General features: G+C 43.6%; 1 long non-coding RNA gene across 1 annotated transcript; it reads left to right on the top strand.

The window, feature by feature from the left end:
- The first annotated feature begins 137 nt into the window (after positions 1 to 137).
- Positions 138 to 24,068, top strand: LOC109313714. Its single transcript, XR_002102130.1, has 2 exons — positions 138 to 287; positions 23,433 to 24,068. It is a non-coding gene; the product is annotated as an uncharacterized LOC109313714 (long non-coding RNA).
- The last annotated feature ends 260 nt before the right edge of the window (positions 24,069 to 24,328 follow it).

Here is a 24,328-nt window from a genome sequence, read left to right as displayed (position 1 = left end):
GGGAGGAAGCGGGGGGCGGCGCCGTGAGGAGCTGAGGCGGGAGCGCGCAGCCCTGCAACCGCGAACAGCCCCCGCCAACACCTTTCGGCGGGCATCCAAGCCCGGAGGCTTGGGGATGCCCCCAAGTTTCGCCTGCCCGGGGGCAAGGTGGCGAGGGAGCCTCCCATTTCCATAAAGTGGGCTTTAAGCCCCGACACCTGGGCAGGCCCTGAGCCTGCCAGAAGAGCAGTGACCCCTGGGAGTGCTTAAGGACAACGGACCCAGACACATGGTATTTCCCCTGCCAGGTAAGCCCTGCGGGGCTGGCACCCTGCCTTGCCAGTGCAAGCTGGCCCGCTCTGCTCTTCTGATGGGAGATACCTGCCAGGAGGCCTGCTCCATCCTCTGACCCAGTGACCTAAAATTGAAACTCAAAGGCCCCTCCATTTTTTGCCCAGAATGAGTAATGGGTCTTGTCAGCAGCCTCCACAACAACAGCTTGCATTACTTGCTTCTGGGAGCACTGACCTCTCTCTCTGATTCATCCTGAAATTTGCCAGAAGTTCCTGCATTTCATCTGGACTGCTAACTGTGTCCCAGACAAATCAGTCATAATACTAGCTCACTGGGAAAGCATGTAGCTAGTAGTACTTCCTCTTCTTACCAAATACGTGGAGAAAAAGAGAAACCATTCTCCCCTTGTTCCCTTGCTCATGTTGAGGGGAGGAAAAGCACAGATCCACAGGGTCTAACACAGGACACGAATAAAATAGATCTGCACTTCAATGGATCCTCTTAAGACTAAGACAAAGCAGCCAAAGCTATAAGCATATGACATTGCTTTTTCTAAGGTTAAAAATCCTTATAAGAGAGGTCAAAGTTATTACAGCAGTTGTGAAATGTTCAAAAGTGACATCTTTTGGTTCCTCTTATTTGGGGTGTAACTAAACAACCTCTCCTGAATGGACTCAGAGCTGAGGTATTGTGAAGTCAATGTGGCTTTTACTTTGCTTACAGGATGTGAAATCCAGGACTATATTGCTTTCAGCATTCGCTGCTTTGTTTATCATCAGGTAGTAAGAGTCATCCGTATTAAAAGTGGCTGTCTTGCACAAGATGCCCCAGGGCACATTTTTGCTAGGTTAAAAGTAACTTGACCTGCCTAGTATATATTTAGGAATGATTAGGCATGAACTTAAATTTGATACAGTATTTTTAATAAATAAATGTATCATTTCCAATGTTTATGAGAAAAAATTAAAGTAGTAAGACAGTACAGAAGTCTGGAATCTGTTCTGACTTATTGTAATATGTCCGCAGCCTTAGGCTTCAAATGAACTGAGTTTGTGTTTATAGGTGAACAGATGACATCAATAGGCAAGGAGGCACATGTTTAAACACCTACATTTTATTTTTAAAATAATACTTTTAAAACATGTTCTGGCAATTTAAGTTTTTAAAAGAGAAATCATCATCTTGAAATTTGTCCAATAAGATAAATAATTACAGATAATAATATACCTGGCCCTCAAGTTTCCTGCTCACTTTTTCTGGTCTTAATCATATTTTTCATAAACACCTATGGAGGGAGGGCAATCCAACAAGGGAGAGCAGCAGGAAAGCTTTAGAAGGGTGAAAGGCTAGGTCACCCCTGCATAGGTTCAAATGTGATTTCAGGAAAGGCTAATAGGAATTCTATTAGCATCCTAAATCATCCCCACCTAGTACATGCAAAAGTTTCCAACTTAAAATCAGGAAATCATGTTTTTTCTTTTTATACTGAGGTTTTGTAGGTAACATTACATACTTCTGTAAGAAATCCTTTATATTAGGTAATCATTCTGACCTATATCCTCAAAGGTATGTGTCCAGTTCCCCTAAGGCTGAAAACGGATGTCTCCTTTGTGCCGCCACGAAAGTTTTACGGTGCTACAAAGCAAAAGCAAGCAGATCTCCACACCCTTTGTCATGCCAAACGACCCATATCTGTGGCCACAAGGAAAGGTAGTATTAATTTGTGCTGTTAGTTTGCAGTGGACATCTGTTTTTTTTATGGCAGGAGGGTGTAGGCAGCCTGGAGCTGGATTGGGCTTCTGAAGCCAAGTGCTTGCAGAAGTGACCCTGGGTCCCCCAGCAGGAGATTCCCCAGATTTGTGTATCGTGCTGCCATAGGGTGTGCCTCCACTTGAAGCTGAAGCCCTGGAAATAGTAAGGGCCTGAGTCTGCAGGACAATGGTCAACATCTGTGTTGCCCAGTAAAGCAGATCAGCTATGCCAGGACACATTTCAGAGTGGAGTCTCAGTTTACTTTTCACTCTATTTCTTCAATGACAGAAGAATTTTTTAAACACTCCTTTAGAAAAACTTGGAAGTTTATGTTTATTCTCAGTTTAGTAACAACTCCCTGCTACATGCTTCCATTATAGAAAAGTCTAAATATAAGCTACTAAATTCTGCCTCCTGTTACAGCGGCTTCTGGGAAATACCACCCATGTAAACATCCCCCCATCCCCCCAGCTAGTGCAGTCATTCTGGACCAATTCCTCTGTTGGACCCTGACTCAGAGGAGTGCCAGAGGAAGGAAGAAGAGAGGAACGCTGAAGCATAAATGGAACAGCCCTGAAGCTTTTTATAATTTACGGATATGTTCAGACAGGCTCCAAAGTACCAGAAGGTGCCAACTTCATATCCACTTAATTCCTATGTTCAGAAAAGGAATTGAGCAGTGTTACCACTTTTGATCTGAGCAGTTATTAACCAACTTTTGGAGTCTGGTGCGTGGTTTCCATTAGCAGCGCCAGACGACTGCTAAAGCTGTGCGAGGCTTCAGACCCTGCTTCGGATCCAGAGAAACTTTGGACGTTTTGGCGTCCAAAGTAGCATGTCCAGATCAAAGTGCTAGCTTTGTTAGACTTTCTGAAGTGGTTCAGAGCTTCTGAAGTGCTTCGGAAAAGCTTCAGAACTGCTTCAGTGATCCGGCCATAGGGTATAATGGGGAATCAATGAAATATCTGTAACTTTGTTTTCTGTCCACTTTGGATGAAATTTGCAGGGGTGGTAGCCTCTGCTGACAGCATGAAGTCTGCCAAGTTTCAAGAAGATTGGTGTAGGGGTTCAGGGGGAACTGCACTCCAAATTCTTGAAAGCAAAACTCAAATCACATATGTGTGTTACAACACAGGGGGGTGAAAACTGCAGGAGTGATGGCCCCTGCTGAGGACACAAAGCCTGCCAAGTTTCAAGAATATCAGTGTAGGGGTTTGGGAGGAACTGCACCTCAAGCTGCTGACAGGCAAAACTTGTGACACAGATGACCCTGTGTGTATTAAGACACAGCGGACTGAAAACTGCAGGGTTGGTGGCCCCTGCTCAGGCCAGAAAGCCTGCCAGTTTCCAAGGAGATAAGTTCAGGGGTTTGAGGGAAACTACACCTCAAGCTGAGCACAAGCCAAATTCATGACATGGGTGACCCTGTGTGTGTTAAGGCACAGCAGGGTTAAAGCTGCAGGGATGGTGGCCCCTGCTGTGGCCACGAAGCCTGCCAGCTATTGAGGCGATAGGTGCAGGGGATTCTGGGGCCCTGCACCTCTAGCTGCTGGCAGGCAAAACTCGTGACATGAGTGTTTGTGCAACTCTGTCTGTCTTTGTGTTCTCAGCAGGGGCCACTACCCCTTCAGTTTTCACCTCCCTGTGTTGTAACACATAGCCATGGGATGAGTTTTGCTCTCAGGAATTTGGGGCGCAGTTCCCCCTAAATCCCTGCACCGATCTTCTTGAAACGTGGCAGACTTTGTGACCTCATCAGGGGCCACTACCCCTGCAGTTTTCACCCCCCCTGTGGTGTAACACATACACTTGACATGAGTTTTGCTTTCAGGAATCAGACAAAAAACTACAAAGTTATAGATATTTCATTGATTCCCCATCATACCGTATGACCAGATCTCCGAAGCAGCTCCAAAGCTTTGGAGCCACTTCAGCCAAATTGAAGCAGAAACCCTGGCTTCGGAAGTGGCCAGATCCGAAGCTGGATCAAATAGCTGCCTACTCACACAGGCCTAATGACTACTGTTTCTGTGAGACAATCCTGTTTGTTTATGTTACCCTTCTGCTGGGGCCTGGTGGTAGAACAAAGAGCGGGTCCAAATTTGTGGAGTTTTGGCTCAAGCCCCCACTCAGAGACCTGGGAAAATATCACCTTTATTGTAGGTCCTAAAGAACAGCTTCCCCAGTCGCAAGGTATTTAGATACCAACAGTATATACATGTTTATTACATGGAAAAAAGAAAATAACAAAGCCTTATCAAATATAACTCTAAATACCTAAGCTATTAAATACCCCCAAATACCCCAAACAACAGAAGAAACTCCCAAATAACAAACAACCCCAAACAACAAGCCCTCTAGGTCTTTTTGTGTCGGTTTCTTTTTGAGAACTTCTCCCATCTGGGAAGTTGCTATTTTCTCCAATAAAATGATGCAAGGAAAAAGAGTCTCTCTCTGGCTTGCTGGGGAAGATCTGGACCCACTGACTTCTGCTTGCTATTGGTGCTCCTGGGACTGGTGCTGAAGTTTACTGGGTAAGACCAGGGGGGCCACTTTCGGGTTTGCCACCTCTCACTGCTAGGAACCATCACCAAACGCCGAGATTATTTATTTTTTAAGGAAAATTTTTCATGTCCCAGGTCAAATTAGCCAAATCAGTTCCAAATCCTTTGAATCATTCAAGAACTACATGTGGCCTTACAACCAGCAAGTATCTTCCACCCCAAATGTTTCAGCCTAGGGTTTCAGATACTTCCCAATCTTTTGGCAGGCATCCTACGGGTAGACCTGGGGTTCAGATGCCCCCGAGTTTTGCTTGCCCTCAGCCATATGGCCAAATCTCCCATTTCCATAAAGTTGGGATGTAGCCAAGATCCTCCCACTGGAAGCTGACCAGTGGGAAACTAACTATGAGGCTCTTGTAGGGAGTCTTGTCCACAAGCACACAAGGGTGCCCCTGCTACTACATAGTGCCATTTCAATTGCATTACCTTGTTTATGGTATTTCGCTTGAACCTACCACATGAATAGAAGTTTGCACAACACATCTGGATAAGATATTTGATGGTGCCTATTGCGTTAGACCCCCTCAGCACCGATTCTTTTTCAAGTCACGGTGAGCCACTCCACTGAATACATTTCAACTTTCTCTTCACTCCTTCAGCTGAACTGTACCTTTCTTCTCCATTTCCAATGATTCCTGTTTCTTCAGCAGCTTTAAACGTTTGGCAGGCATCACCAAACAGAAACCCAAACCCAGAACCCATGCATCTCCCCCTCTCTCCACCTGTCACATATGATTAGTGCAACCCTGTGCCGCATGGAGGTGGAGCAGGACCAGGTTGCCCAGTGCCTCATTTGCATATACATTTTTGGAGGATCCCAGGTCTCATGATAAGAACACCCAGTTCCAGTCATGAGTGGGGAGCTAATTAGCACACAAATCCTTTGTTGGAGTGGGGTTGGGGGAGGCATCTGGAGTACATACACATACTGAGGAATGCTGAGCTGTGGGGTCACAATGGTTTGAAATGCTGTTGACTCTTGGGGCCCAGCTCAATGAACTATATTGTAAATCTGAGCCCTCTGGCTTTGGACTAATATCATTTATAGTTCATATTACATATGGGTATATAGAATCTAATTAGTAGGGGATCATCTTATATTTGAGTAAATCATTAGTCTGTGTGTATGACTGCGTGTAGACACACGTCCTACTGTGTTCAGGGAAACGGGACTGTAAATATAAACCTGCTTACACACAAATATACGTACATATAGATAGATATAAGCAGGGGGGTTACATTTACAAAATTCCATTTCCCTGAACGCAGTAGCAATCAAACAGGAGACAGGCCTTGCTCAGAGATGCAAGCCCCTTTTTTAGGTAGCTTTCAGCCCAAAGGCTCTCTTGGGCTTTTTCTCTGGTTTGCCAGTGGGATGTTCAGGGCAGGGAAGACAAATCAATTAAAGATAGGCAATTGCGGAGCTCAAGTTGAAAGGCATTCAACATCTAAGTGGATGCTCTAATTTAGAAGGAACGTGGCCTTAATTCTCATTTAATAGCATTTAAATTGGAACTTCAGACACTGGGAGCCACTACCAACAAACTTAAGTCTCAGTCAAAATATTGGGGAAGAGAAGCAGCCACTAGCAGAGCGAGTAAATGCAATTCACCGACATTTAAAAGTTTTGTTTAAATCAGTACATCTTTGGTGAGAAGTACTGGTTTTATAGACCTTTTCAAACTGTGTATTATAAGGAAAATCAAAAGATAGAGACATGGCTTACAGAATTAGATAAAAGATTCCAAGAGAAGGGACCACCTACATCGTTGCCCATGAGTTTTCTGTGTTTATTAATTACTTGTTTAGCTTGGTCTCTTTTTTCCATGGTACACGAAACTATACAGCCTTGGAAGTCAATCCTTGACTCCTCTCACAACACTGTGAAACAGCCAATTTGCATTATTTATAACGAAGAAGAAAATTCTTGTGTCACATCTCTTCTCCCTTACCAATGCATTTTATGTTTTGAGGGTATGGAGCAGCTGTACTCATGTCTGTTTTCATGACTTACACAAATCCCACCCTCCATTCTTGCAAGAGTCGTTACAGGGCAAGTTGTGCAGACATCTGCAGTCACAATGAGTTTTGTTACATAATACTGAATCCCTGATTATGTGGCTTTAGACCCACCTCATACATATACATGGGCTCTCATGTGTCTTATGATTTATACATGCACCTATAAACAGCGTTTTCAGTGAAAGCTTCTTTTCTTACCTTCTAAAAGCTATGGTGTGATTTTAAATCTACTTTCTTTTCCAGAAAGTCAGTGACCAGCAGTAACCTCTTGTCTGGTTGGCACGTCAGCAGTACATATGATTCATTGTGCTGTTAATTCCAAGGCAAGCATTCGTATTACCCCACCCTGGATGTCCATGAAATTTCAGAGGCAGTGATTTACCGAGTTCAGCAAAGATAATGGCTACAAAATCTTACCAAGGTGTTTTAATGTATTTTTATCTCACACCTAAGCAAATTCCTAGTTACTTAAAGATAATGGATCAAACTTAGAGCTGTGTTATCCCCACAAAATATTACTGAGGACAGTGGGTGTGTACAATATATGAAGGATAGTGAAGAATTTAGTGCTATTATTTATGGTACGACTGAAAAAGCCTCACTCAGAATTGGGTCTTTATTATTTTAGACACCAGAGAAATACACAGAGGCAGGCAAATACTTCCTGGCTTTAAGAATTTGTATGCTAAGGCAAACAACATCAACTGCACCAGCTATTCTGGGTTCACACTGTCACAGGGTACCATCTCCAGGGGTGGCCATAAAACTTTATGCACAGTCAGCCCTGTTCTTACCCACCATGCCTTGATATTAATTGTTATTAAGAGTGTGGGAAATTGCCCTGGTCTTATCATAAGAACCACCAGGGTTGTGGTCAAGTTCTTATGAGCCAATTGTGAGGCTCTGCTCCATTCCTGCACCACCCCAAGCCTCTCATATGACATCCTCATTGCTGTTCTTTCTTTCTCACACAGCCAATCTCCAGGCCCTCAGACTGCCTGGTCTCTCAACTCAGCCCCTCCCTGGGTTGCCAGGCCCCTCCATCTCCCCTGTGGCCCCTCTCTGAGTTGTCAGACCCCTGTCTCTTGTCTGGCCCCTTTCTGGGCCCTCAGACACCTTGGTCTTTCACCTGGTCCCTCTTGGGGCTTCCAGGCCCCTTTGGTCTTTTCCTGGATACTTCTGGTCTCCCACTTTTCCTGGCCACTTTTTAGGCCTCTGGACTCTTCCAATCCCAGTCTGTTCCCAGCTGCTATCTAGGACTCAGGACCTTTCCAGTCCTACTCTGTTCCCAGTCTCTCTCTGGATCCCTGGGCCCTTCTGGTCCCACTCTAGCTCTTGGCCCAACTCAGAGTCTCCAGACCCTTTGGGTTCCACTCACTCTCAGTCTCTCTCTCAGCCTGTGCACCCCCTGACAGGCCATGTGCGCCGCTTAGCCAATGGGCAGGGGGGGCAGGAGGGGCAGGTGGGACATTAGTTTAGGATGCAGAAAAGGCTGAAGTGCTCAGTGCCTATTTCGTCTCAATCTTTGCAGGCAATGTCAGCTCCCAGACTACTGCACCAAGCAAGTTAGATTGGGGAGGAGGTGAGCAGCCAACAGTGGCAAAAGAACAGGTTAGGGACTATTTGGAAAACCTGGACATATACAAGTCCATGGGGATGGATGAGGTGCGTGCTGAGGGAGTTGGCTGATTACAGAACCACTGGCCATCATCTTTGAAAACTCATTGCAATCAGGAGAGGTTCTGGATGATTGGAAAAGGGCAAACATAGTGCCCATACTTCAGAAAAGGGAAAAAGGAGGATCCAGGGAAATACAGACCAGTCAGCCTCAGCTGCTGGAAAAATAGATCAGGTCCTCAAGGAATCCATTTATAAGCACTTGAAGGAGAAGAAGCTGATTAAGAAGAGTCAGGGTGGATTCACCAGGTAAGAGTCATGCCTGACCAACCTGACTGCCTTCTATGATGAGATAACTGGCTCTGTGGATTTGAGGAGATGAGTGGATGTGGTATACCTTGACTTTAGCAAGGCTTTTGATACCGTCTCCCACATCATTCTCAAAGGAAAGCTAAGGAAGTATGGGCTGGATGAAGTAAGGTGGATAGAAAAATGGCTGGAACATTGGGCTCAGAGGGTATTAATCAATGGCTCAATGTCTAGTTGGCAGCTGGTATCAAGTGGAGTGCCCCAGGGGTTGGTCCTGGGGCTGGTTTTGTTCAACGTCTTCATCAACAACCTGGAAGATTGCATAGAGCGCACCCTCAGAAACCTTGCAGATGACACCAAGCTGGGGGGAGTAGTAGATATGCTGGAGGTTAGGGCTAGTATTCAGAGTGACCTAGACAAATTGGAGGATTGGACCAAAAGAAATCTCATGAGGTTCAACAAGGACAAGTGCAAAGTCCTGCACTTAGGACAGAACAATCCCATGCACCAGTACAGGCTGGGAACTGACTGGCTGGGCAGCAGCTCTGCACAAAGGGACCTGGGGGTTATAATGGACAATAAGCTGAGTATGAGCCAGCAGTGTTCCCTTGTTGCCAAGGAGGCTAATGGCATACTGAGCTGCATTGGTAGGTGTGTTGCCAGTAGGTCCAGGGAAGTGATTATTCCTCTCTATTCAGCACTGGTGAGGCCACATCTGGAGTACTGTATTCAGTTTTGGGCCCCCCACTACAGAAAAGATGTGCAAAAATTGGAGAGAGTTCAGCAGAGGGCAACAACAATGGTGAGAGGGCTGGGGAACATGACTTACAAGAAAAGGCTGAGAGAACTGGGCTCATTTAGTCTAGAGAAGAGGAGGCTGTGAGGGGATTTAATAGCAACCTTACACTACCTGAAGGGTGGTTCCAAAGAGGATGGAGCTGGACTGTTTCTCAGTGGTGGCAGATGATAGAACAAGGAGCAATGGGCTCAAGTTGCAGCAAGGGAAGTTTAGGTTGGATATTAGGAAGAACTTTGTCATTAGGGGAGTAGTAATACACTGGAACAGGTTACCCAGAGAGGTGGTGAAATCTCTGTCCTTAAAAGTTTTTAAGACCCAACTAGACAAAGCTTTGGCTGGGATGATCTAGCTGATGATGGTCCTGGTTTGAGCAGGGGGTTGAACTAGATAACCTCCTGCAGCCCCTTCCAGTCCTAATTTTCTATGATTCTATGATTTCAGCATAGCAGGGTTCTATGCAACTGTCCAACTGTTATAGCATGAACACAGAAAATACTGTGTGATTTCTTTTTCAACAGTTTGCTATCAATTCAGATTTCAAGGAGAAGCTACCTTTAGTCCTGGGGGTGGATATACAGACATAACACTTTCTCCTATATCTATAGGTATAAATACATCTAAGAAGTTTTGTGAAAAATCACTGTGAAAATTTGGGGGGAATCCATCTATGGATTATAAATTCTGTTTGATACTGGGGATTTTCTGTGCATGCCTGCATCAGCTTGCAAGATCTATTTTGAATGTTAAGTTCCTCTTTGTTACTCTATGCCTTCTTTGTTATTGTGTTATCTTTATATTGGGATGAAATTCCTGGAAAAAGTGGCATAACACTAGCAACAACGGGTCAAACATCAGTGGGATCTATATTAAGTTCAAAATTTGTTAAAATGCATGAAGTATGTTGACACTCAGACTTCAGCCTTCAATACCAGGTACAAACATTATGCTTTTACTTTTATAAGGGATCAGAAACCAGAAAAGAAGTTCAGTACACAAAATCAGGCTACACCCATAACAGACCAGAAGTTCAGCACACATAGACTGGTTTAAAAATGGCGAAACCCAGTCTAAGATTTGCCCCACCACCACCAACAAAAGGGCAAATGTGTGTTCATTTCACTACCAATCTAAGCTACGCCATTTACAGACAAACACATAAATTAAATTTATTCTGCCTCAGGCTTTTTGAATGGCTGTACCTAGCCCAAAGGAATGCAGTACAAACAAAGAGGCTGGAAGTAACAGTATCTCATCCATCATACCATAAAGATTTTTCAGGAAAATACATAAGTTTCATCACTATTTCCATTAGGTTCAAACAAATACAACTGTCATTTGTGTCTCATGGTCCTACATGAACACCTGCTAATCCGTATGGCATGCAGCTGACAAGATCATCTCATTAGCAACTTGCATGGAACTTGGAGGGACAAGCACAGAATCCTGTGTCTTTTTCCAAGTGGAGATAATGCTAGGAAACCAGACCACATACACATGCTGCACAGCTGGAGCATCTCTATAAAAAGTTGTCTTAGAGAGGCAATTTAATTTTATAGGCAGGAAGTCTTTCCATGCTATTAACCAGCCTTGTACATGGAACAGTCATTTTGGCTGTAACTAAGCATTAGTTTTTTGGGACACTGCTAGCTCCTCTTTCCCAACCATGACAAGTTCAAACTTCTTGTCCTCACAATCAAGAACCTCTATGACCTGACTGCTTTCACGCCATGCTAGTGCCAACACATTTTTCAGCTTATCCAAAAATCTATTCTGCACTCCTTTGCATGATGCCTCACTCATGGAATGCCTCCTTTGAAGTGATTTCCAAGGTCATCCCCTTTTTTTTCAAATATGTTCAGATGAAATTAGTTAGTTAATTCAGTACTACAAACCTACTCCACATGCTCAAAAAATTGAGTCAGCCACCCCTCCCCCAAACTGGAGATTTTTAAGACAGAGTTTTAAAATAAGAAAACAGAAGTTGGGTGGTTCTTATTTTATTTCTATTTTTTGAGCCTTTAGAACTCAAGTTTTCAACCTTTTTTCCATAACCATGAGAGCTAGAAATTTACTTTAAAAATTAAAGCAGAAAATCTTTTAATTGTAAAACTCTAGGAGCTGGGGTATGACAAATACACCAAACATCATGAGGCCCTGGAAAAGTAGCAGGAGCTAGCAACCCAACTAACTATTGGATAGGCTAAGAGATAGCTAATATAATTATCTTTGAACGTGGCTACACAGGAAACCCTCATTATTCGCAGGCTTGGCATTCATGGTTTCAGATATTCGCGAATGCTGAACCCGCATTGTAATACACTTAAAAGAGCTCCTCAGGAGCTTCACACTTGCTGCCACCGGGCTTCCGCCGCTGCTGCCAGGCTCCCACTGTCACCAGAGCAGCCATGGGCCCCCCAGCCACCGGGAGCACTGAGTTCATGAACGCAGTACGTTCTTCGCGGATTCCGCCATTTGCAGGGGATATGAGAACATATTCCCTGCGAATGGCAAGGGTTACCTGTATATTTTTTTCACTCTTCCCCTTTTTTGGTCTGTTTGTCACCTTAGTCTTTGTACAGAAAGCTTAAGTTTTATCATTCTGTACATGTGAGTAACACATTGTTCAATATTGTGGAAAATATTGTTAAGACTTTCATCACTATTTTTGTGACATTCTTTGTAAACGTATTAGAAGGTTTTATCAACATGATTTCTCTTTTTTTCAGACAAAACATCCACTCTTACCCACAGATGTTGTGCATTTTGTGGAAAGATCCTTTTCCTTCAGGATATGGAGTTGTCTATATAATTAAACTATCCTGCATTCATCAGCAGAGGATCACTATATCCTGCTTATGTTAGGCCATGTGTAATTAAACAGTTATAATTTAGCTTAGTATTATCTGTGCAGTTGCCAGTAAAACTTCCTCTCCCCAAGTTGTACATTTTATTTTGCAATACTATCCAAAACTTAATGAGAAAGTAAAAAAGGGTGTGTTTTGGGGTTTTTTTTAATAAATCAGTCTTGTCCTATTCAAACAAGGACACAGGAATAAGGCTGAGCATTCAGATGGATCTACAGTTCTCCTGGAAATATTGTTATTTTATGGGGCGAATCCTGATAGCCTCATTCTACAATCACAAGAGAGATGGAGGCACAGAATTTATGAAGCTATGCCATTGTCAGTGGGTGAGCAAAGAGAACCGTTCTGCATGGCAGGGAATTAGGCAGATGAAATGCATCTTTGTGCGTCTTGGCTGGTCAGATTATCATCTCTGTGGGAAAGTACTTGTGTATTAAGTATCTAGTGTTCACCTGGGGGTTGGGCCGTATTTGGAGTCTTTACTCTCTTGCACTACATATTATTAGTATGAACAATTACCAGAATTCCACAACTTTTATCTAAGAATTAAGCATTCTCGTGTCCTTTTTACAATTACATGTTTGTTATGTTGATATTTATGTCTAGTCTAAATAGCGAAATTCAGAACTGATCAAAGGAAATACCTGTGTCCTACAATGCCACAGGGTGTCATTAATATGCACTAATACGGAACAATTGTGTGAATAATTGAATGAACACTGAATAACTTACTAATACTGAACTCAAAGGAAGTTAGGTGCTTAATTACCTTTTAGGGTTTGAACTTCAGTGGCTGGACATTTGTGTGGATAAAAAGAACATCCAGCATTTTTAACAGTTAATGCTGACAAATTGGAAGGGGTATAAAATTGCATGCCTCAGGATTTGAGCCAATCTTAGAATAGGAATAGAGTGAGTCTTTCTTAGGGAGCACTTACCTGTGTAAGACAGCGTTTCTTATGCCTTCCTCTGAAGCATCTGTAAAACAGCTGCTGTCTGATAGGATACTGGCCTAGATGGATAAAGGCTATTCTAGCATGACACTTCCTACATACGTAGTTAAATTTTCAGTCAGTCTGTTTCCTGTGCCTTTGTAGAATAAATTGCTCTTTGTGATCTATTTCCACATCCTAGAGAACCGCATATCTTTGCACAGATATTTCTGGCTTCATAGGCAAGCCTAATATATAAACATACACAATGTGTTAACAGACAGTGCCTTGATTCATTTGAGAAGGATAATTCAGTTCTTATCTTCCTGTGTCCTAGCGGAAAGAATGTTTGCTCCAGTTCAGCACGTCTATCCCAGGGACATACTTTCCTCCCCAAAGCTATCATGGAAAATTCCAGGCAGACTTTAATCATCCATATTTTTAACTTTTTGGTAGCAACAACGTCATGATTTGTTTTGTGTTCATGTGACTATGGCAGTAAGCCTCCCTTTGCTCTTAAAATTAAAAGGAATTCTAATGGCCCCAGTGATGCAATCTGTATGCTGTGTCATAGACTTGAACTTCATGAACAAAGCAAAGTGTATGTGTGCGTATAGCCCAAGCTTTTGTGGTCTGAGGCTCACTTCATCAGCAGGGATCCTGGTTTTCTCTGATAAAAAAAATCCGCAATTTTGGGTTTTAAAAAAGTAAGCCAAAATCCACATTTTTCTGTGATTAAAATGAAACACCCCTAATTTATAGTGCAATCTTATAACACTTAGCCACGTTTTATCTGGAACTAATAGGAGCTAATGTATAATAATTAAAATCGCTGTGTAAATATAAAATGTCCCATGATTTTCCATGTCATTATCTCTTTCAAGCCATACCCTAGAGCTTCATGTAATATATACTCATGTGTTCTGACACTGACAGAGCAATCTGATGAACAGGGATCTTGGTTTTCTCTGATAAAAAAAATTCCCACTTTTGGGATTTAAAAAAATAGGCCAAAATCCACATTTTTCCATGATCACTGGTCCTCTATTAAATTAAATCCACTTCGAAGTAAATACCATTATTTGTAATTATACCAGGTTCTGTCTGAAGAGCTTCTTCAGTATCTGTATTACATCTTGCCAACAGATTCCATGATAATAAGTATTCATCTGCAGAGAAAGAAGCTGTATGAATTCCAGGCCTGTTTTCTTACTGAACAAACAAGCTGTGACAGTTCAGTTAGATGATGATGCTGGACAGGTTTCAGTTGAAGCCCATGTTGCATTGTGTGGCAGAGCACAGGTTTTGCCTGCCACTTTAAGGGCTTGAGCAGGCTGCAGATCAGCCTGCAGGTGGGAGCAGATCTAGTCGGGGGGTCACATGGCACCCAGGAGGCTGCCTGATTGGTGTAGTCAGGGTATAAGACAGGCCCTGAGAGCAGAGCTGGGCAGTTGCGACTGGGGAGCTGAAGGGTGAACATCTCCCAGCCAGAGCGCTGCTGCTCCCAGAATACCTGGAGGCCAAAAGTAGGAGCTATGGGATGGAGGAGGTTCCTGGTCCTGGGGCATGACCTGAAACTACACCCTGCTGGGGTTGCATAGTATGGTGGGGATGCCTGTGGCAGGGTAGTCTCCAGGAAATGCTGCACCAGTGCCTCCCTAGTGAGAGGCAAATATGGAGCACCATGAAGCCTCAGCCCCACTGCCTTGTGGGTACCCTGTGGAGGGGGAAAGGGCAGGGGAGCACACACTGAGAGAAAAGCACAGGGCCAAGGCCCAAAGAGTGGGACCTGAGACCCATGGGTTGTAAAGCCCAGAAGGCCCAGTGAGGGGGTGGAATGAGAGCTGGAGGCCACGTAGAGTAGGGTCCATGGCGGGGGGGGGGCGGGGGAAGGGCTGAAGGACTGCGCATAGGGTGGCCCAAGTAGAGGCCCAGTAAGGGGCAGAGAGAGAGCGAGTCCAGTGAGGCCAGAACAGTGGGCCCAGGAAGGGTCCAGAGGAGCTAGGTGGTCCACTAGCTCAGAAGGTGGATCTGTATGGGAAAGGGCTAGCTGCCAAGAACCTACCCAGAGAACCTCAACTGGTCAGTGCTGGGGCCAGGACTATGAGGGTCAGAGGGCAAGAGTGCCCACTGCAAGGGATGGCCAGAGCCAACTGCCTGGAGTCCTGACTGGCCTAAGGCAAGGCCAGGGCCTATGAGGCCAAAGGTCCTGGAGGGAGGTCACTGCCAAAAGGGAAAGGGGTTTAGCAGGGTTTGCAATCCAGGACGATGGTGGAGGTTGGGCTGCCTGAGTAGGAGGGATCCAGGGTGGGGTCCAAATGTCAGACTGGAATATTGTGAGCCCCAATATGGGGCTGGTGCTATATATAGTGACCTGAAACTACACCCTGCACCATATAGTGATGCCATCTACGAGGCATGGGACATGGTGTAGGGTCGGTACAGAGCCATGTATTATGCCCTTGGCATCGGAGCACTAAATGGGCAGCCTTCTGCCTAGGAACAACTTATCAGTTACATCAAAGGCATGAGTCAGGTGGGCAGGCCAGCTGCAGGAAAAATCCCAGGTACAACATAAACCTCTCTACACGGCCTTCTTCAACCTCATGAAAGCCTGCAAGTGTCAACTGAGAAGCACTATGGAGAATCCTTTTGAAGTACAGACCACTGAAATTCCTCATCATTCTTTGCCTGCTTCATGATGGTGTGCGAAAGGTGGTGCTCTATAACCAATCCATCACAGAACCCTTTGAGGTTAACATGGGATTTAAACAAGGCTACATAATCCACCCCAACACTCTTCCTGATATTCCTTACTATGGTGTTACATCCGACCACCAACAAACTTCCAGTTGGAGTGGAGCTAAACTACCACATGGATGATAAAATGTTTAATCTCAGCCAACTCTGAGCCAAAACCAAGACCACACCAACCTCAGTCATCAGGTTCCAGTATGCTGATGATGCTGTACTGTGTGCTTACTTGGAAGCAGACCTTCAGGCAATCATTGATGTCTTTACCTAGCCATACAAGAAAATGGGACTGACACTTAACATTCAGAAGTCTAAGGTCCTCCACCAACAAGGCCCTAATGGACAGTCCCCAGCTCCAGTTATTCAGATTCATGGTGAGATTCTGGAGAACGTTGAGTATTTCCTGTACCTTGGAAGGTCTCTCTCACAGCAGGTTGACATCGACAGGGAAATCCAACATCACCTCAAATGTACAAGTGCAGCCTTTGGATGCCTGAGGAAACAGGTGTTTGAAAATCGCAACATCAGATCTGAAACCAAGCTAATGGTTTTGGATCTGAAACCAAGCAGCCATGATCCCCGCTTTACTTTACAGAACGGAGATGTGGGCAACATACAGGAGACACCTCAAGTTACTGGAGAAGTACCATCAGCATTGCCTGCAGAAGTGCCTTTGAATGCAGTGGGTAGAGAGATTCACCAACATTAGCATTCTCTCGCAAGCAAACACCGCAAGCAGCAAGACGATTATCCAACTTAAACCAAGTTAAAATTTGTGCCAGGAAATTGTCATTAAATAAATCAGGAGAGTCCAGCATCATTAAATCCAGTGATAATATTACATAACATAAAAGCATAATTGGAGAAGAAACACAAGCTGCAGGTCTACTCAAGATGTTTATATTCATGTGGCTGCTGTGCCATTTAAATACAGATTTAAACTCCACAAGAACAGAAAGTGTTAACAAGGTTGGAGCATAAATATTAAAACCATTTGAAAGTTTAGAGAACCCTATCTGTGCTTTGATAAGATTTGTTCAAAGTTCCAGCTTCAGCAACTGCTATAATATTGCTGACCTGGAGCTGATTAAAAACATTCTCCCATACTGTTGCATTGACACTTCCTTTTCTAGAAGCTGGTTTACCAGAAGAGAGGAACTTTATACCCTGAGTGACTCCATGCACATGAGAAAAAAGACAATCCTACAAGTCTAGATGAAATGCATACGAGTGAACTGTGTGACTACCGGACAAATCAGACACACTATTGTTACCAATAAAAATACCATTCCCCTTAATCTGTTGATGGTACAAATAAGTATATTCCAATTACAGTAAAGTGTCAAAGGTCTACCTGAGCCTTGGTGACCTATTGGACTCACTTGGTTAGATACAGCAGTTCCTGTAGCCTACCATGTAAGGGAGTGATGTGGCTAGCATAAGAACTGGGTGGTCATTTGGGTAGGAAATTATAGAGAGATACAAATTTCCACCTGTGTGGCCTGGACATGATTCTAGAGCAGTGATTCTCAACCTTTTTAGACTCAAAGCACCTCTTGTTAGAATTGAGACATGCCTCTATAACTCTTCTGACCTGTGCAGCACCATATTTCAAAGTCTAACATTTATTACAGTGTTTACCTCATTGCAGAGGGGCCAGGCAGTGCGGGTGCGAGAAGACCAGACAGAGAGAGCCTGCCTTTATCGGCTTATCTCTTCACATTTCCTGCAGTACCCTTCAAAGGATCTTGTGGCACCCTCAGCATCCTGCCTGAGAACCATTGTTATAGAGTGAGGCTTGAACTTGGGTCTCTGGACCCATAGCAAAGCATCTTCACTACAGAACTGGTCAACATTTTGATCTGAAGGCTACATTATGCTCCACTAATTTAAGTGGCATATAAAGGAAACTTAAGGTACATAAATTGCCAAATTCTGGTATTTTAACAGGTCTCTGTCCCTCCAGACTTGTTATCCAGTCAGAGGTGTAGCAACTCTGAACCCGGGGGAGCCACAGTGCACAAGGCAGTACTAGCTGCTGTCATGCCGATTGTGGCAACGTAGTCAGTCAGGGCTGCAGTGGCAGCTATTTTTGTGCCCCTGGAACAAAGGTGTGATGCTGCCTCAGTTGCCCCTCTCTGTTACACCACTGTACTCAGTTATCCCTAAGGTGCACATGTTAGCCACTCAGTGATAAGTGTTCAGATCTTCTGACTCAAAAAGCACAACCCTCCTACCACATTCTAAGCCTGCATCATACACTTTTGTATATCTAGTAATAAATGGGTGAGTCTTTCATTAATATTGGTTTACAAACTATAAGCTTGTGTGAAGTAGATTGTGTTGCCAGCCAGACAAACTGACTGAAAGAAGGGAATGACAAAAGGGTTTTATACAACACCGGTGGAAGTAGAAATTCTGACAGATATCACACAGTATGCAGATAAAGGGTGGATTGTTGCCTGCAGGGCTTACTAAACCCCAGACACACAAGCTCAAAAAAATGAAAATAATATGTTCAGGTCTAAACCAGGAGAGAGTCTTGACAGCTACGTGCATTCTTAAACAATAATGGGCTCCAGTGGAGGATGTTCTTTAAAAAGAAGCATTCACAAAGGAAAACTTAAAAAAAAAAAAAAGCATGTTTAAACCCTGGAGTCTCTCTACTGAAAAATTGATGATGTGCCAGGGGTGAATCTGCAGCAGAGTAAGCAATTTATTCTATTAAACATTGCACCTTTTTTTTTACCATAGATACATTTGGTTAAATGGTTCTTTACTTCCAGCACCATAGTGAATGCTGCTGCATCATAAGCTGAACACTTAACTAGAGCTTCTCAAAACCGTGTTTAGTTTTCAGTGTGTTCACATGAGCTCTGTCTGGCATTTTGAACCGTGAATTGCTTTCAGTTCCAAATTCAGATTAAACTAAACATCAGCATAAACCACAGTTGGAGGAAAAGAGCTTTACAAGCATTTATTTGTATTACCAGATAGTAAAGCCATCAATTCACGCATGACGCATGAGACAAGATAGGGAAGCCATAGTTTCCATGAGTCACTTCACAGTTGAAGAAGTTGGACCTAGGAAGAACTCTGAAAATCAATTTTTTTAAGCCACTGAAAGCACCATAGATAATTTAAACCACAGCGGGCATGTCTACACAAGACGCTACAGTGCAGTAGCAGTGCTGTAGCTCATTGCTACCGCACAGTTGCGTTGCCAGGCACTAACTGTGATATGACACTACTGCACAGTAGTAATGAGCTACTGTGCAGTAACATCAGAAAAAAAATGTGTAGCAACAGTACTGCACAGTAACTCCGATTAGTGCACAGTCATTTAGTGCGTGCAAGTACTTACAAGTACTAAATGACAGTGCAGTAACATCTGCGCAGTCCACCGCTCATGTAGATGCAGCCACTAGCGAAACTAAATTTTCCCCACTCAAACTGTAAAGGATTCTTTTCTACCATGCTTCTGCTACTCAGCACAGAGCAATCTGTGTGTTTGGGGGTGGGTGGTAAGGGGAGTCCTTGGGCAAACAGATTCGTTTTTGGATTACACTCATGCAGAGTTATCAAAGAAGTCATAAGAAAGGCATAGGAAATATGAAATATGACTATCTGTTAAGTTGAGCTGCTGAGACCATAGTGTGCATTTGGAAAGTCTTGTTAAAAATAGTTTACCTATATTCCTGTGAATAGTCTAAAGCAGGACAGTACGTGAGATCAGATACTCAAAGCAAAGTAACTATGACTTTCATACAGAATAATGCAAGAAGTGTGTGGCTTATTGACTTTGAAAACAAGCATTGTGAAATATTGGACTAGGTGGAAAGTAACAGAGCTGATCTTTGCAGAAACTTGGGGTAGATAAGCAGTTTGCAGCTCACGAGCCTACTAATTTTTTGCATGTATTTAGCAGCAGTGCAGGAATATCTGCAGTTCATGGGTCTCTAGTGGCGGACTCACTAAAGCCTATTGTTTTCCAACAACAATTTTTCTATGAGAGAAGTGAAGGACTTACTAACTGATGAGTAGGTAATGCAGCTACAATTGATAAGACTTCACGGGTGGGGATAACATGCTGAAAGATAGGATCTTAATAACAAGTCAAGTCAGTCTCAAGGCCGCTGTGACCTTGAATTATGCACATATGAAGAGATAAGTATGCAACAGCAAGCACAGGTCACATATAGTATAAAATAATAGCATGTAGTAAGGGCACAGATTCTGCAAAATTTCTCCTGCGTGTCAAGCACTGATGAAAATATACAGGAAATGCCACAAAGTAAACCATTTTAAACTAGTGTGTCATTCAGACAAACAGAAATGGATAGGACATAGAGTAAATGGAACTGGAGAACATTCTGAAGGAGTTCAGTGCAACAGTGATGACGTGGTGTTCCTTTTTTGGCTACAGTTTAGAATACAGATGAAAACAGTAATGGAACATATGTAGCTAACTTAAGTCCAGAAAGAATACCTTTAAAATCAATATTGATACTATGGCACAAGTAAACTGCATCCCTGAAACAGTATACACAAAAAGTTTGACCCACTTCATTAAAACAGCACTGCTTTGTAAAAGATGGAGGGCATGTACTCCATACAGGGAGTGGGGAAAAAGGTCACGAACTAGATTTCTATACAATAAGGACATCATTAAAGAGAATTTTAAAAATTACTAACTCGATTAAAAACAAACAAATTGTTGTCACAGCAGTGAAAACCATAGAGAGATACTGTACCAGGTACAGTTGAGGAAAGATATCCCAATATGTTCATAGACATAGGATAACTCTAGTGTCAGTAGTGCCTATGGAAAGACTGCCACTAACAATAAGGACTAAAGTAGAAAAAGAACTTCTGCATCTGCACAGTTGGTCATAACTGTGAAGCTGGATGAACAGTCAGGATGAAATAGCTTGATGATTGCATTATGGGGGGAAAAAACCCATACCTACATATACAATTTGGTTATTAGGGGTGTGCAAAATGGTCCGTATTCGATTCAGATTTGGCCCGAATTGGGGAGAGTATTTGATTTGTTGATTGTTGATTTGGACCACTGTCCCCGATTTGACAGCTCCTGCCCCAGTGTGCAGAGCTCCAGCACCCACTCCTGGCCGCCTTCCACCACTCCACTTGTCCGGCATGATGATCCACCACCTGTGGGTAGTCCCATGCCCCCTGCTTCCCTTCTCCCACCGACCTGGCTGCTGAGACCTAGAGTACAGGCAGCCCCTCCCTCACCCATCTCCACATGTGCACACTCCTGCACACACACTCCATCCCCCATGACTCCCACATCCTCCCCGCACACCTGCCCACCCCACCATGTACCCCACTCCCCACACACAATATTCAAGGGTAAGGCTTCATTTTGAGCTATTATGCTATAACCTCTATATACATTACTCAGAAAAGCATAAACCAGGAAAAAAGAATTTTAAATAACATTAAAATATGTTATAGTAGATATTTGATTTTAGTTGATTTTTTTATCTATAATTTGTTAAAATGATATCTTCTGAAAGATTTTATGTATGCAGCCCTGTAGCAGGGAGGCAGAATCCACCCCTGCTAAGCTTACCTGGCAGACAAGCCGACACTGAAAAATAAGTGGCAAAGCTAAAATAAACATAAGTGCGGCCACATTTAACTGCATGCAGGAGAATGATGTCAGGGGCATGTAAAATTTAAAATGGATGCCAGGACTGCAAAGTGGGTAGAAAGACTCCTGACTGCAGGGAATAGAGGGCAGACCCCTGGGCAGGGCCTAGAATGGGAGACATGCTGGTGTGGAGACAATGGTCGACAAACACCAAACCAGCATGCTCAGCAGACAACACCAGACAAGGATGACTTGCAGGAGCTTCCTTTGCAAGGCAGAAGGAAACTGAAAGTGATGGTTTTGAGCAGAAATCGTAGTAAGAAGCTCAACCTGGTATTGAGAATTCTGGCTGCGGAAGACATAACTGGCAAGCGGCAGTAGCTCTCGGGTAAAGAGATAATTCAATTGTGGGCAAAGATGGGGTTGTACCCATGCTATGAGCAATAACAGCATGAGAAGTCACCCCTGAAGAGACAGCGACCCTAAGGGGGGGAGAATCACTAAGTGGTTGAGTGTGGCCAGCATTTTTTCGGTTTATGGCAGCCTGGATTGTAGCTAATTATTGTTCCAAATGCAACTTAATGGCAATTTCTGTTAATACCAGATTAAAAAGTTTAGTACAAACAAGCCATATTCTGCACCATAGGAGATCTACAGTAATACTAATTAAGCCAGATAATCTCATAAAATCTACAGCTGTAAGTAGGGCTCTTGAATGGCAAGCAATACTTGAGTTACATACTAAAATTTGTGAGCCAGGTCAATTAGTTAAAAATATATAAATAGTGGCAGACACTTTCCTTATGCCCCAACAAACTTAGATTTATATATTTGCTATGCATAACTATAATAATATAAGTTTTGGGGGTGAAATCAAAGTGTTTGACATTCTCAGGAAATAGCAAAATTCACTCTGCACACTGTACTGTACAATCATTCACTAGCCAGTGTTCATAGTATTCCTATGAGGATAGGATAGGATAGGATTCCTATCCCAATTGTACAGATGAGGAATCTACACAAGGGGAGCAGTAGTCAGGGTTCAGCATTTTCAAAAATTGCTGCCAGTTTTCCTGTCAAGTTTTGGATGCCCATACTTGGGACAGAATTGGCCCAGTTTTCAGATGTGAGTACCTGAAACCTGGTGTCAGCTGAAGGCATGGATTCTTTAAAGCTCTGGAACAGGAACCGGATGAAAGTATCTCAAACTGGGTGCATCTACTGAGATGTTTACTGTAGAGCTTCCTACTTAGCTCCACAGTAGTATCAGTGTCTACATGTGCGGCCCTATTAAGCTGCAGTAGACTAATTAACTGTGCTGTAGATTAGTACTTGTATATACAAGTACAATCCTGCAGCGGCATTTTTTAGTGTGCAGTAATGCACATGTAGATCCTGACGGGCTGGCTGGGACACAAGGGTGCTTTAATGTAGGGTCTGCCTGCCACCTAGCCTCATACTGTAGCACCATCGTGTCCCAGCCAACCCCTCCACAGCATATTGAGCCAGGTCGGAGCAGCCCCAAGCTGGCAGGCTGGCCCCCCATGCTCCCTGCCACCTGGGGCTACTCTCACCTAGCTCAACATGCTGCAGTCCCTGGTGCACATGTACATACAGTGCCCCAGAGCAATAAACTCTGACTCGGTGTGCACTGGAGTTGATTGTATTGCATTAATTTCACATACGGACATGCCCACTGACTCCCCAAAATTCAGGTAATTCAATAAAGTCAGAGACTTTTTAAAAAAATGTTTAAAATATATAGAATATTGCCTATAATATTTTTTATCTGAATTGAGAAGGCCAAGCAGCAACTTGACCAGAAGTCAAAGGAAGTGAACTCCACAGCCTAGATTAGAACCCCTGAATTCCTGGCTTTATTCCAACATTCAGAGCACAAAGCATCAGTCCTCCCTTTTCTTGCAGGTATGGCTAAAATACCCCAGAGGATTATTCACTTCATTCAACACCCAAAGCCTAAAGGGTCACTGAGGCGATGAGAAGACTGCTCTCCAGCTGTAATGTGAGAAGACTCATGCACCCTGCACAAACTGCTGTTGAGTGCGAGGAAGCCTGACAGGCTCTGCCACCTGTTCCTATGTATGTGTACAGAGATTATGTGCCTGGATTCATTTCCCACAGGTCAGAGCAGGTGTATCCAATAGCTGAAGAAATGTCCTCAGAAGAGTAGCTGGTATATTTACCATCATCTTGCCTCATCATAATCCTGTAGAAAAAAATATGGAAGTAAGCCAGGGAAACAGTTGGAACAGGTATGCGGAGGAGAGAGAAGAGAAAAATCGTTCTTACTGGGGCTGGGACTTTCTGTTCCTACTAACTAAACGTGACTGTGGGTGACAAAGAAGCACAACTTGTCTTCGTGTGTCATCAGATTTCTTCACTGTTCTTCCCTGTTACCCTGTGCTTATTCATGCAACATTTTGTGCCTGCACTGTGCAGTCTTACACAAAACCCTTCCCAACAGTGTAGTGAACATTTTCCCAGTTGGTCCTCCTTCCGGTCTTCTTCAAGAAAATAAACCTTGCAGGCAAGGCAATGTCAGAGGACGTTTTACCTTTTCTGTGTCAGCTAGGTAAAAGCCATTTGCTTCAAACAAAAGAAAGGGGGGCAGTTGTCCACTGTTGTCCCTGTCCCTAACCCTAACCCTAACCCTAACCCTGACCCCTTACTCACCAGCACTGGAGCCCTGGTGTTGCAACACAGGGCCTGGCCAGCTGCATGTTTCAGCACCAGGGCAAGGGGCAACCATAGAGATGCTCTGGCAGCCAGAGCATCTTACTTACTCAGTTTCCACTCACCCT

This window comes from Crocodylus porosus, unplaced genomic scaffold (genome assembly GCF_001723895.1).
Source record: "Crocodylus porosus isolate Cpor-Errol unplaced genomic scaffold, CroPor_comp1, whole genome shotgun sequence".
In the NCBI taxonomy this organism is placed as follows: domain Eukaryota; kingdom Metazoa; phylum Chordata; order Crocodylia; family Crocodylidae; genus Crocodylus; species Crocodylus porosus.
This window is presented reverse-complemented; position numbering and strand designations above follow the sequence as displayed.